Consider the following 15,321-nt stretch of genomic DNA (forward strand, 5'->3'; position numbering starts at 1 on the left):
GCATCCAAAGACAATTTAAAATAATTCCAGTTGGGAGCTGAATGTAATGATATACAAACAATACTGCTACTGCATTTTTTCCTTCTGAAAAGGGGACACACTAAATTAGTCACAGGGTATTTAAATACTAGAGTAAAATGCTAAGGGACTGTTTTAGTGCTTCTTGAGAATCCCAAAGCAAACTGCTCAGGCTGGAGAATCTGGCTCATTATTTTAGTTGTTGTTTACCGAACGTGTGAAATACAATTGATTTATTTTTGTATAGAATAACCTTCAAACCAAGGCAGATAACAAGGGAAGGGCTTCAAGCTTGTTAAACAGGTGCTTTGACTTTCAGGACATGCGATCATTTTCTTGCAGTGGTGAATGGAGCTACCTTAAGTTGGTGTAGAAAGGTGCCATCCCAGGGCACATCCTTTTGTCCTGGGGTGACCCAGCAGACACCCTGCCTCAAGTTTCCCTCTGAATTCCCAGAATAATCCAGTCACAGCCAACATCCTTGAAACAATCTCCCCTATCTCTTGGAATCTAATTTAGTAAATATAATTCATTTCCCAAAAAGGCTTTTTTCTGTTCACCTCTCAGATTCACCTCCTTCTTGGGACTGTATTTCCAGTCCTGTAGATTCTCCACCTCAGCTTCAGGGGTTTCATAGCCCTCATTCTTGGGGCAGTGAGCTTTTCTGAGGTCTTCCCACTTAGCAGCTTCTCTAGCATCTATCCACTTGTCTGGTCTTTGAGCCTCATTTTGAGTTACCTGCCCAGTCAATGAATCAGTCTCTTGACCTTTCCCAGGTGGGTTTAATAATTCCTAACAGCTGTCTGCACTGGCTGGGAGAGACGGCAGTCTTGCCCCACCTGTTCTACCAGGCTTCTGGGGCCAAGTCTTTAATGAAACAATGGTTGAGGATGTCTCTATACCATCTCTCTCACAAGGACCATCTTTTTTTCCTCCCAATGACTGGTTCATTTGCTTCCCTATTTTTTTCTGACAGTTCTCCCCTGTAGACTCCCATAGGACTCAGTCTTGTCTACTCTATATTCAATATATATGTCAGACCTTATGGAGGCACTCATGAACCCATGTTCTTCAAAACAAGCCATACGCCAGTGACATCCAACTCTATATTATGTCAGATGTGCACAATACAGCTACACCAATGTCTCTAATGGGCATGGAAGTGACTCTGCTCCATAGAGGATGTACTTGTCACTTTGAAGGATTGGGGCCTTGGGGCCTAATCCTTCAAAGAGCTATGCACATGCTTAGCTCTAGGCACTCTGAGTAGCTACATTAATTTCAATGGGACTAATCACAGCATGCAAAATTATGAATGTGCTTTAGTCTTTGCAGGATCATGGACTAAATTAATACTCATGAATAGATGTTGAATTCAAACTAAGGAACTTAATTTACAGAACTGCAAAACAAACACTAAATATCCTCACACAAATGCTGTGAAAATGGACATAATGTGCAATTGCTTTTAAATTGAGATACCAAATGGAGACATTTAGATTATAAAAAGCACTAAGAAATTCACTCTTGTGTCAAGGACTAGCACAATGCATCACTTAAGCCTATTTTGAATTTCACTCTAGCTGAAGATGAAAGCATGAATAAAAATGAAACTAGTGGAGACACTCAGAGGAATACAGATCAACAAAGAGAGATAATACACCGTCCGGGGACCTTTGTAAAGGTTACAGTCTGTATCTGTTCACAGTTCATAACACCAGAGATTCATGTGTACGCTCTTTAGAAGTGTAGTGCCAAAGAAACAATAGACTCATAGACTATAAAGTCAGAAGGGACCATTGTGATCATCTAGTCTGACCTCCTGCACATTGCAGGCCACAGAATCTCACCTACTTCTGAAATAGACTCCTAACCGCTGGCTGAGTTACTGAAGTCCTCAAATCATGAGTTTTAAATTCCAGAGAATTCACCAGTTGTACACACTGTGCCCACTGCTTGAACAACACTCTGAATGACTGATATTCCCAACACTCAAAAAATTCCAGGGGGCTAAACTGAGGAAGACACAGAAGAAGAAGAAGAGAGAGAGAGAGAAGCTAGACTAAGATCTCTAAATGTACCAGAAAGGAAGGGGTCTACACATTTCAAATAGCCAAGAATAAACAAACTCTTGTAATACAGCACAAAAAGCATGATCAATGGCAAGACAGTTCTCTCTGGCCAAAAAAATTTGCCCACACTCAGATGAAAGCAAATATTGCATCAATCTCACCACTTATGGAAGGATGATATCATGGATAAGGCACAGGGCTGGGATTCAGGAGACATGAGTCCATTCGTTGGCTCTGCCACAGACTTTGTGTAACAATTACAATCTCTCTGTGGCTCAGTTCCTCATCTATAAAAAAAGGATAACACTTCCATTGTCTGTCTTGTGTATCTAGACAGTAAGGAATTTTGGTTCAGGGACTACCTATGTGTTTGAACAGCACCTGGAACCATGGGGATCCAACCTCAATTGTAGCCTATTGTTGATATCATATATGACCGTTGTCACAAGGGGGCCAGGCTGAGATTGTTCAATTAGGGAAAACTGCAAAGAATGGGGCAGACAATCCCCCAAACTGGTGGCTATTCTAATACTTAGATTCACCAAGCCAGCAGCAAAACAGCTTCTACAATACCTTACTGGTTATCCAGAAGCCAGAAATACAGTTCCCTTAAAACATCCCAGCCTTGAGCTCCCGCCCAGACAGCCAAGTCAAATATGATGAGGATTACTGAAAATCTTGTTCATTATATGAAAAGTTCTACCAATCCCAAAAGATCAGACACATTACTTACCAGGTTAATGAATCTCTCAGATCTTACCCAAAAACACGCTACAGCCAATTTTTATCAACTAAACTAAGATTTATTTAAAAAGAAAAGAGATAGAGAAAGTATTAGTTAAAAGATCATTATACATACAGATATGAATAAAGTTCTTAGGTCAATTTCATAGCAGAGATGGTGAGCTTTAGAGTTGCAAAGAGTCCTTTCCAGAATCAGTTCATAAGGTCATAGTCCAATGTCAGGGAGATCCAGAATGGAACTGGAGACCTAAGTCTTGCAACTCAAACTACTCCAATGAAGCTTAAGCAGATCTGAGATACAGAATCTGGGCCCAAAAATTCTTTTTATAGATTCATGACAGGCTATTGACAGTAGGTGTTCCTTGGGTGAAACACTGTGTCTTTGAAATAAAAACCTTCTTTTTCCTAAGCACCACTGGTAATTAGCTGCATGTATTAGCATAAGGCAACTGCCCATCTCCCACCATTTACAGCTAGTTTACTGTGAACTTCAAAGAGAAATCAAGACAGTGATATTACTACAATCACAGTTCATCTCAATGTTTTGATCTCTGAATTAACAGAATACAGCAACAGAATACAGGAACCGTTTGGTTACATCATCAACCTCTAGCAATATATGTGTAAACACACAAAAACACAATTATCTACTAATATGTCTCTAAAATCTGGGTCAATTAGCCTGCTAGTTGTGTAACCCTTTCTAGCCCTGTGTCAGACCAAAAACCAAATAATGAAATATATGGGAAATCTGCAGAATGCAATCCAATTTCCAACTAATGCACTGATCCTGAGGGGTACTGAGTTCCAGCAGCTCTGACTGAAAATCAGTAGACTAAATCCAGCTGTGCTCACTAAGCATCCTTAAGACCAGTTTGAGCTGTGCATCACAGGCTCAGGATTTGGCTCAATGGGAGTTGCACAGCACCTCTTAGGAACAAATCCAGTTGCATTATGTACTTGTGCTATGAAAAAATGAATGTTATGGGCTGGATCTCACTGGTTCTCACTCTGCTTCTACTACCTTGCCCCCAATTCTCCTGACACAGGATCTGAACACTGAGTACTGGCTTCGGTGTGTGAATGCTTATTTAGAACTTAGCACATAGGCTGAAAAGTCTAGTGTTTGCCTGTGAGCTCATAATGCACCTTGTGTTTTAACAACTGTCTGCAATCGTTTGATGCAGCACAGCAATCGAGTGACCCCTCAGGTAAGGCCAGATACACACCAGAAAGAAATGGATTTTGAAAAGCAGCTTTTGAGCCATAAGGGCATTTATATTGTCTGCTTAATCTCAGGGAAATGAGAACAACAGCTGTGGAAAAACAAAATATACAGCGAGTCTCTACTGGGATGGAGATGCTGCAGGACTGGTTGTAGCTACACTAACACCTTTGATGAAAAGGCTGAACTAATGAATGGTTTCCAGTGAAACACTGATTATTAGAGACAGTGATGAAGAAAACCCACATTTCCTTAATCCATTATAAATGAATGAGAACTGAGACCTAATCAATCAGTGGCTGAAGGTTATAGCACAATGAGCCAGATTCTAAGCCTGATGTGTATGTACTGCACATGCATCTGAAGGCTGAGTTTTTCTGGGTTTGTGGCAGATTTAATGACAAACTGGGGCTCTCTTTCCTGATTTATGTCAGTTCATTAAATCTGCAAGGGTAGCCGTGCCTGTTGCCAGAACATCAGTTGTCACAGTAAATAATAACCATAGCATTTAGAACAACTGACAGATATGATTTGTAGCTTAGTAGTAGTAGTAGTAAAGTATATTCTGCATACTATGTTTTTTCTCTAACATTCTCCCCTTTTTTGCTTTGTGAATAGTCTTGCATAAACTGATGGATTCTTCCTCCAGTTTTCCTCTCCAGATATGAAGTTATTATAACCTGAGCATTGTACATGTTATATTTAAGGCTGCATAAGCATTTCCATTCTAAGCCCCTGCTTTCAGACACTGATAACTTTCCAGACCATTTACCATATTCTAGGCCTGTTTTCTGTTCAAAGTTGAATCTTTGGGGATGTTTGAGTAAAAACACTTTTGAGTATTAGGAAAATATTTTCCCCTCTATAAAAAACATTTTGTCTCAGTCAGCAGTTCTAGAGCTGAAGTGGCTGGGGGCAGAAAGCTGATGTTAAGGAGAGAAGTCATTCTCTCTGAGAAGAAATGCCTTTGAGATTTCTGGTGAAAACTGGCCTTAATTTGGCCTAGTTTTACGTACTGAGAAATCAAATCTTGCACTTGTGCAATAATTATTTATACTGCAGTAGCACGTAGCAGGGGTGCCATTTCAGTTTAGGGTAGGGAGCGACTTCCAGCAGGGGTTCAGGAGCCATTTAGACCCCTGGAAGCTCTTGTAAAAACCAGTCTACTTCAGGGGCATTTGTATTGATTATTTCCTATATTTTTAATAACTATTCATATAGATTTACTACAGCAAAATTCCCAACAGAGGACAAACAGGCAACTTTTAAACCTAATCGATCGGCACCTGTGGCATGCAAACCCAGCACCAATTAAAACCTATTTTTCAAGTGTAAAAAGCAATAAAGTTCAGAACACTCAGGAGACAAATATAGCAAAATATTATTGATCCCATAGCCTTGATGTATCAGTCCTTTAGCCTTGACACAAGTAGCAGTGCAGTCACACAGTACGATATATTGCTACTATTTTTAGTAGAGAAAATTTAATAATTTACTTTAAAAAATAAAATCTACTTTTCCTCGTATACGTAAACTCCCATTATCAAGCCTGAATGATATTTACTGCAGTCTCTGGTGTGGTTCCTCATTGTTTCAAATTGAAAAATAAGTCTAAGTGGTTTCATGGCTTTCCTCTTTCTAATTTATAACATTAACTTTGTTCAATACGCTATTAACTCATCTTCTGATGTGGTCTCGTTATGTTTTTTTATAAATGAAAGTTTTAGTAGCCAGTTAATCGTGCAATGTTCAAGCAGTAGGCTGCAAATACAGTCCATATTAGATTTACACAGAATTTTCTCAAGAGGAAGTTTTGAACCAGTTGTATTTCTATTTTCTAAAACAAAAAGCAAAAAATATCACTTTCAACTGACCAACACAATTCTCCATCCAATATCTCACCTTTGATCAACCTTACAGTCTGGGAATCCTTACCTTGCCAGAGCTTGTTGGAAATCTGCAGCTTGCCTAAGCCTAACTACACGACCCTTACCGTGGCAATACGTGCTTGGGCAGACATGGTGCTTTTATTTGAATGCACTGAATTTTTCCTACTGCAGAAATATTAACCAGCAATTTAAACATTCAAAGCAATTAATTAATGCTTTATTACACTCTTAGAACACATTATAAATAACACAATGAAAAACAGAGCTGGGTAAGGTGTTTTAATTAGGGAAGTCTGACTTGGAAATTCTAGATGAATGAAGAGGACCCCCTTGGTTCACCTGCAAAGCTGCCACTAACATAATCAGTACAATAGTTATTTTTTCCTTTGCCAAGCAGGTAAGTCAATCTTATTTCTGTCTCCTACTATCAAATACCAAAGATAAACATTTTTATTCAATACGGGACATTAGGAATCATAACTAGATATAAACACTGATAATAAACTTTGAGATCCTCATCTATGAAGCCTTTATCACTCTATTAGCTAAACTTCTGTAGTTGATTTTGTCACCAATGAGTTGAGTAAAATAATTTGCCAGTGATACATATAGTTTTAAAAGTTCTATTTTTGACTTATGAGGAGGGCGGTGATGGAAAATCCCATGCCAGCAACTCTCAGTTATACATCATGGGCACTATCTGGAGGAAGTGCTTGGTAAACTAGAGGTCACAATCCTTTTCCTGCTGCTAATAGGCAGAAGCTTGATGTAGTAACTAAGGCTATTAGTATTTAAGAATTGCCCAGGCATGAAGGCCTTTTTAAGAGAGAGTGGAAGCTAAAAGAATAAAAATCCAAGGTCTAACTGCTAGATTTCTTCAATAGTCTGAAGAACCTCAGAGTTGCTGCAGCCTTCAGCAAGCGTATACATGAATGCACTGAATGCATCCAATGAAGTGAGCTGTAGCTCACGAAAGCTTATGCTCAGTTAAATTGGTTAGTCTCTAAGGTGCCACAAGTACTCCTTTTCTTACCGCTGGTGCAGTTTCCCTTTCTTTCCCATTCTGTGAATTTAAAATCATATTGCATTAATATCAAACACTGATATTATATGCTGTGCAGATACGGTAATGAAATGGGGAACCTGATGTAATCTAACATTATCATTAAAATGTGTATTAAATGGAAGTCAGATGTGAGTGATAAGCTGTGGGAAAAATATTGTAATGTTTAATGACAGGGTTTACCTCATGAGGAATCCTGTTAGGCAAGAAAGGGGTTGTGTTCACACTGATTTAGTTTAAGTGAAGAAGCAAGTTAATGTTTGCAATCAAGCAGCTTATGCTATCAAGTTAGTGAAATACATCTGTGCTGGAAGAGGCAGTAAATACAGAGAACTAAAACCAAATAGTGTATGTATAAGGACACTTGAACACCATGTGGAATAATCAGAAATATAACTGTTTGATTAATAATCCATAGGCTCAGCTCAGCAATACCTACCAAGGTCCCACCATTGTTGTTAAAACATGGAGAAGAGAAATGGAAGATTTATACAGCTGTTCTGGCCTGCTGGAGAACAGTTCTTGAAGTGAACTGTTAAAACAACTTTAAAGAGCAACAAAGAATGTGGAGAGACTTTGTATAAATTATATGAACTTTAAACTGGACACAGCTTAGGACAGAAAGGACTGAGAAGGGACCTGATAACAGTCTTCAAATATGTTAAGGGTTGTTGCTAAAACAATGGTGATTAATTGTTCTCCATGTCAACCGAAGATAGGACAAGAAGTAATCATATTAATCTGCAGCCAGGGAAATTTATGTTAGATATTCGGAAAAACTTCTAACTACAAGGATCATTAAGCACTGAAAAAGGTTACCAAGGGAGGCTATGTGTGGACTAGATGACCTCTCACAGTCCCTTCCTACTTTTCTACGATTTTTTGATCATCTAGTTTCACCTCCTGCACAGCATACGCCATAGAATTTCACCTAGAAATTTGCAAAGGCAAATACCATTAGAACCAGTAATAAGCTTACCATTAAGAAGGGGGGAAAAGGGGAAAGCTGAAATATATCTATTGTAGACTTATTCTGCCTAGTTGGGTGTTTTAGGCCAAATTCTACTCACATCCAGTCAGTGGAGATAATTAGTATAATGACAGGCCCTTTCTGTTCGCTTGGATAACATTTTTTTCCTCCTTTCAACAAATTTTGTAAAGAAAGAAGAAATATCAAATGTATAATTTTATTTGATGTTTGAATACTGGGGGTTTGAGGCTGAATTAAAATGTTACTTATCACAGAATGGCTCTAACAGTTCCAATTGCACAGTATTTCCATTTAATCTCCCCCCCTCCTCCAGCCCCAACCTCACTTCAACAGGGGGCCAAAAGAGCTTTCTCATCTCTCCTGAGCTTCTCTCTCTGGCCCTGGCAGCAGAACATGATAAGCACAAGCTACAGTGTGCCTCCATAATTTGTTTGCAAATGAAAGATAATCATAAAGAGATAAGCATAGATCATGCACATTAAAGAAAATTACACTGCGGTAATAAGAGGTTTATGTGAGAAATATTGAAGTAGCAAAGCTCAAACTCCTGTTTGCTGTGAACTGATGGGAATAGACTATTACAAATCCATTAGCACATTTTAATCTTGCACTAAGGCAGCAGGCACCTGATGCTGCTGAAGTCAATGGAAGCCTTTGCAGTGTGTGAAGGGGTGTTGGATCAGGTCCTAGTTTATCTTTCAAGTCTGTAACAGCTTCATTAGCATGAAGGGAGTAAGGGTTTAAGAAAAGACCACCCCTGAGTATTTTAACTTCTAGAAAGTTACTTTATCTGCATTATGTTCTGTTCCCAGGTTGGGATATGACATTCTAAAAGAGACATTGGACCAGATCTGGGAACTGTAAGAAAAATGATGGCTGGCCAATTAAGGGCCCTTTAAAATGCTACTTTCCTGACAGTATGCTATCTTTCAAGGTTTGAAGAGAACATGTTACAGCTCAGAAAAGCAAATAGCACAAAAAGAGTCTTGGCTATTTGAACACATGGCTGCTTGCCATGTCAGGGGAGCTCAGGAAGACTGTGTTCCTGAGTGAGCATAGTCACTGACTTCCAAATTCAAAAGCAGGAACAGGGCTACATATACAGAGGAGGGGGCCACCAACTACATGTTAAAAACATAGACAACAAAACCCCACCAGTGCCTGATTTAAGTAGGCTGACACAACAGATGTGCCAAACCTGCGGGAAAAACGCAGAAATTGGGCTTGTTTTTGGCTTAATCAGCTTGTGAGTTGCTTGTTGGCTAGTTTTTGACTTGCAGCTTGTTGCTTGTTTGGCTTGAAGCTTATTGTAGCTTGTTGCTTCTTTTTTTTTTTTTTTCAATCGGCTCCCAGCAAGCAGGGACAAGGGGGGGCAAGCAGGGGAGAGCAGGGCCTGCCCACAACATTTTGGTACCTGAGGTGGGGAGCTCAAATGACGCCCCCATGCTCCCTCACTTGGGCCAAAACTTTGAAAGGTCTCAGTTATGCCTTCTTCCTGTTCTAATCCTCTCATGGTACTGCTCTGCTACCTACCCCACTATAGGAGAATTAACAACTTAAAATGCCTTGTTCAAAAATTTTAAGTAACACTTAACTTTCAAACGCCTGGACAGCAAATGTAACTTTTCTTGTCTGCATAGTAAACACTGGCATTTTTATCTGTTTGAATAATCAAAGTGGTGCTCTCTGTGCCTTCTTGATTGCAAAGATTTGAACTGCTTCCTGAAAGTTCAGTCTGGGTCAGCTCATGCTCTATTGAGATGGTTGCAAGGCCGACCAGTCTCTCCTGTGTCATTGTGGAGCGTAGATATGTTTTTATTAAATTCAGCTTGGAGAAGCTGCATTCTGCACTGGCTACTGTTACAGGAAGTGTTAGAAGTATGCGCAGAGCAACAAAAACATTTGGAAAGACGGTGGTCATCTTGTTTGTGCACATATATTCCAGAACAGCCTTTGGAGTTGATCCTGCTGAAATGTAGATTGAAAAGGCTTTCAGTTCATCACCTAAATCACTCACATCAATATTGTGCATGTCATCATGTGTCAACACTGTCTCTAGTGCCCTGCATTGCTGGTGTTAGGTCTTCTTCAGGTATAGTGAGGAGTTTTGAAATATCCCAAATATACTGCTGTGTTCCTAGAGCTGCATAAAACGTTCTTCAACTGACTATATTGTACAATCTAGCACCTGGTTAAAGAATTCAACTTTGAATTGTTGTTTGGGGTCTCTTATGGGATTATCCCATGCCTCATAATCAAAATGTGTCTTCTTCGGTGACTCTTGTATTCTTGAATGGGTGGGAAAATAGCTTCAGTGTGAAGGTCCTCTGACAACTTCTGTGCACTCTTCAGAATGTTTTGAAATCCCTCATCTGACTGGTAAGACTGTCGGTATGACTTTGCTTTGTCCAGTTGTTCCATTGCTCCAGATATATCAAGGTCAACACGTTGGAGTCTCTTGCTTACAACATTTATTTCAAACAGTATGTCATGCCACAACACTAAGCCACACAGCAATGTGAAGTTATGTATGTTTCTGGTGATTCCAGTTCCCTCTGCCACTGTTCTCCCATGAACAGTTCCTGTCATAGCATTATCCTCCATAATGGCAACTGTGGCATCATCTATCTTCCCAATTTGGTGTTGGGTAGGCTTTATCGCCTCCACTTGACTTTCCCATCGTGTGGCACTCAGTGGTTTCAGTGTCAAAGAGGATGTTCCCAGATGTTGCTTCAAAATTTGCCATCGATGAGTTGATGCAGAGAAAAATACATAGATGCTTTGAATTACATTAAAAAATTCAGCAGCCTCACTAGAAGCTGTTGTTGCATCACTGACCACCAAGTTCAATGAATGAGAACTGCAGGGGACAAAAAAAGCTCAAGGGTTTATCTAAACTCATGAGCGGTGTGGAGAAAGTGAATAAGGAAAAGTTATTTACTTGTTCCCCTAATATAAGAACTAGGGGCCACCAAATGAAATTAATGGGTAGCAGGTTTAAAACAAATAAAAGGAAGTTCTTCTTTACTCAACGCATAGTCAACTTGTGGAACTCCTTGCCTGAGGAGGTTGTAAAGGCTAGGACTATAACAGGGTTTAAAAGAAAACTGGATAAATTCATGGAGGTTAAGTCCATTAATGGCTATTAGCCAGGATGGGTAAGGAATGGTGTTCCTAGCCTCTGTATGTCAGAGGGTGGAGATGGATGTCAGGAGAGAGATCACAAGATCATTACCTGTTAAGTTCACTCCCTCTGGGGCACCTGGCATTGGCCACTGTCGGTAGACAGGATACTGGGCTGGATGGACCTATGGTCTGACCCAGCATAGCCATTCTTATGTTCTTATGTTAACGCTCAGATCCGTGTCTGCACTCCTCTGTTCTTTCCTCTCATGTTGGCACCATTATTGTAGCCCTGACCTCTCATGTCAGCTATCGCAATTCCCGTATCTTCCAGCTTTTCAAGAGGCACATTTGTCATACCAGCTTCTGTAGTATCATCAATGTCAATACATTCTAGAAAACGCTCTCTGACAGTCACCATTGCAGGGACATTTTCACTAGGTTCTGTTGTTATTACAAAATGCACCATTGAAGTCATTTGTTCAGTATGGCTGATGTCAGGTGTGCAGTCCAGAATAACAGAGTAATATCTTGCTGACTTCAGATCTGCCACAATCTTCTGTTTGACTTTTGTTGCCAGTAACTGTATGATCTCATTTTGAATTGTTTTTCCAAGGTAGCAGTGTGTGTACATTTCTTGGGTGGTGACTTTTCTTAGATGCTCCTGGAGTACAGCATTAAACTCAGCCATCGGCTCCACAATTTTAAGGAAGTTTCCAGTGCTTGGCACATACAGCTGATCTGAAGTGCTACGCAGTGCTAGGTTTTGGGTAGTAAGCATTCTCACAATGGCAATGAGCCTTTTCAGAACATTTTGCCAGTAAAGAGACTCTGATGCAATCTTCTCTTGATGCTGATCATCTATGGTGACCTTTAACCTTAGTCTCATCTCAAGCTCTTTCCACCTATGGAATGCTCTCTGGTGATTTGCTGCCTTCTCATGGCATGCCAGATTTTTCCAGTCCTTTGTTCCTGTAGAACCCAATGTGGCTGGAACATCAGATTGGAAGAGTTTGCAGCAAAAACAGGATGCAGCATTCTGGGTTTTTGAGTACATAAGCCATGGCCTCTCCACTTTGTCACCATTGGGGATTTCATGCCAGTAATGTGTTGGATGGAAACTTCTATTTTCATTGTCTTTGGGGAACATGAAGTTTTTCACTTGCTGGGGCCCATGCAGTACAAGGAAGTCCCTCAGGCTACTGCTCAAGTGGGTTCACAGTCCTGGATCATCTCGACTTAAGGAACTAAAATCAGCAGCAGCTGTTTCTTGCGCCTCCACCACACTCTTCTCTGAGCTACACTTTTCTTCAGGAATGTGCATGGTTACAGCCATTTGAGATGGAGATATGGATGCTGCAGTAGCTGCCAGGCCACCTGCACTCTGACTAACTGGAAAATCAGGCATCTCCTGACCACTCACATTCTCACTGGGGCCAGGAGGCTCAGTGTGAACATTTGTGTCTATGTATCTCAGGACAGCTCCTTCCTGCTTAGATAGAAAAGCTTCCTTTGCTTTCTTTCTTTTTCTGAATGCTGCCCCAGAGGGGTGTTTTCTTCCTTCACTCATGACTGCTGTTCTGTGACAGCTATAGTGGGTCTCAACACTCAGTTGAAGGGGACAAATAAGCAGGCTGGTAACGGGGCCTGAGTGAGGGAAGGTATCAGCGTCTTAAAAGCCTAAGTGGCTCCCACTACTTCAGTTGACTGCCTGTTCTCCTCAAGTGGGTCCAGGGAAGCAGCAGGAAACAGGAAGCTCCCTGAGAAGCTGATGTTAATCGTTAATCACTCCAGGCTCCTGGGGGTGCTAGAGAGGTACATAAGAGGCTCCTCCTCCTTTCTCTCCCTGCAGCTCCTGCTGCTTTCTGTTATTCCCTCTCACCTTTTCTCCTGCCTGCCTGTCTCTTGTGCCCTCCTTCCTCCAGCAGAGCACTCCATCATCTGTGTGCGTCTAGAGCAGAGAGAATACATATGCACCAGCAGCAGACACAATTTTCTACACTCTGGGTCCTAGTGGCACCTCCTGCCCCCCTCAGTCTGGCACCTGAGGCGGTTGCCTCAGTTTGCCTCATGGTAAGGCCAGCCCTGGGGCAGAGAGTCAGAGAGTTGGGGTTCTTAGGGATTGGCTTGCTTTGGCCTGGTTTTGAAATGGGATTAGCTTGATTTTTGGTTTTATTGTGAATGTCAGCAACTGTGCAACACAGGCAGCAAGCAGACTGCTACAACCTAGCTACTTTTTAGAGCCATGCTTTCAGGCATGACAGCTCCTTGCTGACACTTTGGAGACGTGTGGATTACAGGCATTATCTGTATGGAAAAGTAGACGCACTGGTCAAGATTTTCATTAATGACTTGGATAACGGAGTGGAGAATATGCTTAAAAATTTGCAGAGGACACCAAACTGGGAGGGATTGCAAGTGTTTTGGAGAACAGGATTAGAATTCAAAATGACCTTAATAAAGTAGAGAATTGGTCTGAAATCAATAAGATATTTAAACAATGTGTGCATTGACTTGTACATTCTGGTAGTTTGTCTTATCCAAAGTCAATTTAGAGGAGCAAAACACACTATATCACAGTTTTTTCTTGTACCCTGTTCAATTTTCCTTGCTGAAACCACATTTCATCAATCGTGTGCTTGGAAATGTGCCTGGATTATATTTCTATAAAGTTAAACAGACATATCTGTTCTATACTCATTGAGCAGTATTTGTTTCCCTATAGTAGCACATCCTATTATAGCTACAGTACCAGTGTCTAATGCTTGAATTGGGAATGTAATACATTGAAAAACTCATACGCACACTTTTACTATATATGTCTTTGGAATACTTTAAGAGTGGGATGTTAAAGAATTCTCATCTGGAAGGAAGCCTCATTTTTCAATTCTTACGTTGCAAGGAGGCATTATGCTTTTTTACATTCCTTAACATATTAAAAATATAACAGTATTTAAGAGAAACATTAGAATGGTTGTCACCATGACATGGCCTCTTCATCAAGAATGTAAAGGCATCATTAAGATTTTTAAAGCTATTGATTATCCTATTATGTTCCAGATTGCAGAATACAAGACAATTTTTTTTAAAACAGGAAAGTTGATGAATATACAATAAATTGCAGAAAGAGTTGTTACCTGATGAAAAATGAATTGGGGGGTGGGGCTGGGGAGGGGAGGGACGACACTTTATTTATGAATTCAGGGTGAATTTGGAAATAGCTTAGGCTAAAAACAGAAACTCTAAAAAATAATTGGAAATGTTAAAGTATTTTGAAGAGACACTTAGTTTTGAATAAACAATCAGAACATTTTATCTGACCCAAATAATAGTTTAAGTCTTCTGTTTCAGTGAAAACCTTCCTCCGCACCCAAACAATTCAGTTTTGGTTCAAAAAGAACTGAATTTTTGTTTTGTTTTGAAATCAATTATTTGCTCAGCTCTAGTTCCTATGAATCTTACACATAAAGCCTCAGAAAACATTTACATCATTATGGATGGGAGAATCAAACAAAATAAGAAGCTGAACAAATTATAGTCTGCACTATGAATGGATCTGAATTTTTACGAGGTGCATAAATAATGTATGAACATTAAAGTTATGTTTTATTTATATCTGCCTCTGAACTTCCTGGTTTTGGCTCAGACCAAAAGCAGATGTAAACCTAGAATAGCACAAGAGGACTTAAAAAAATAAAAGTATTTTCTGGCCTAAACAGAAGCAAGAATTACCTAAACTCTGACAAGATAAATTGTTTTTCTGAAAGATTCCAGCCCTGTTTTTTAAATTGAGTATACTTTGGAAGAAGTTCAGATGAATGCCAAGAGGTGAAATTCTGTCCCCATTAAAGTCAATGGGAGTTTTGCCACTGATTTCAATGGAACCAGGATTTCACCTTAAAGGTCTGATCCAAAGACCACTGAAGTTAATGGAAAAATTCCCATTGACTTCAGTTGAGCTACACTAATTCACAACAACAGAAAATCTGTCTCCCAACATGTATACAGGCTCCCCAAAATCTACACTGACGCTAGTCCAAATGCCCTATGGATTGCTGTAGGTGGCTTCAAAGCGTGGCGATGTCAGAGGCATGTGCTGAAGTTTCTAGTCAACATCTGAAACTGTGACTGTAAGTTGTTAAGATTTGCTCTGATACTGTGTCTACTGAGGTGGGCATTTTATTCATGCTCAGATA

Source organism: Lepidochelys olivacea (assembly GCF_965140295.1).
Source record: "Lepidochelys olivacea isolate rLepOli2 genome assembly, chromosome: 9".
NCBI lineage: Eukaryota > Metazoa > Chordata > Testudines > Cheloniidae > Lepidochelys > Lepidochelys olivacea.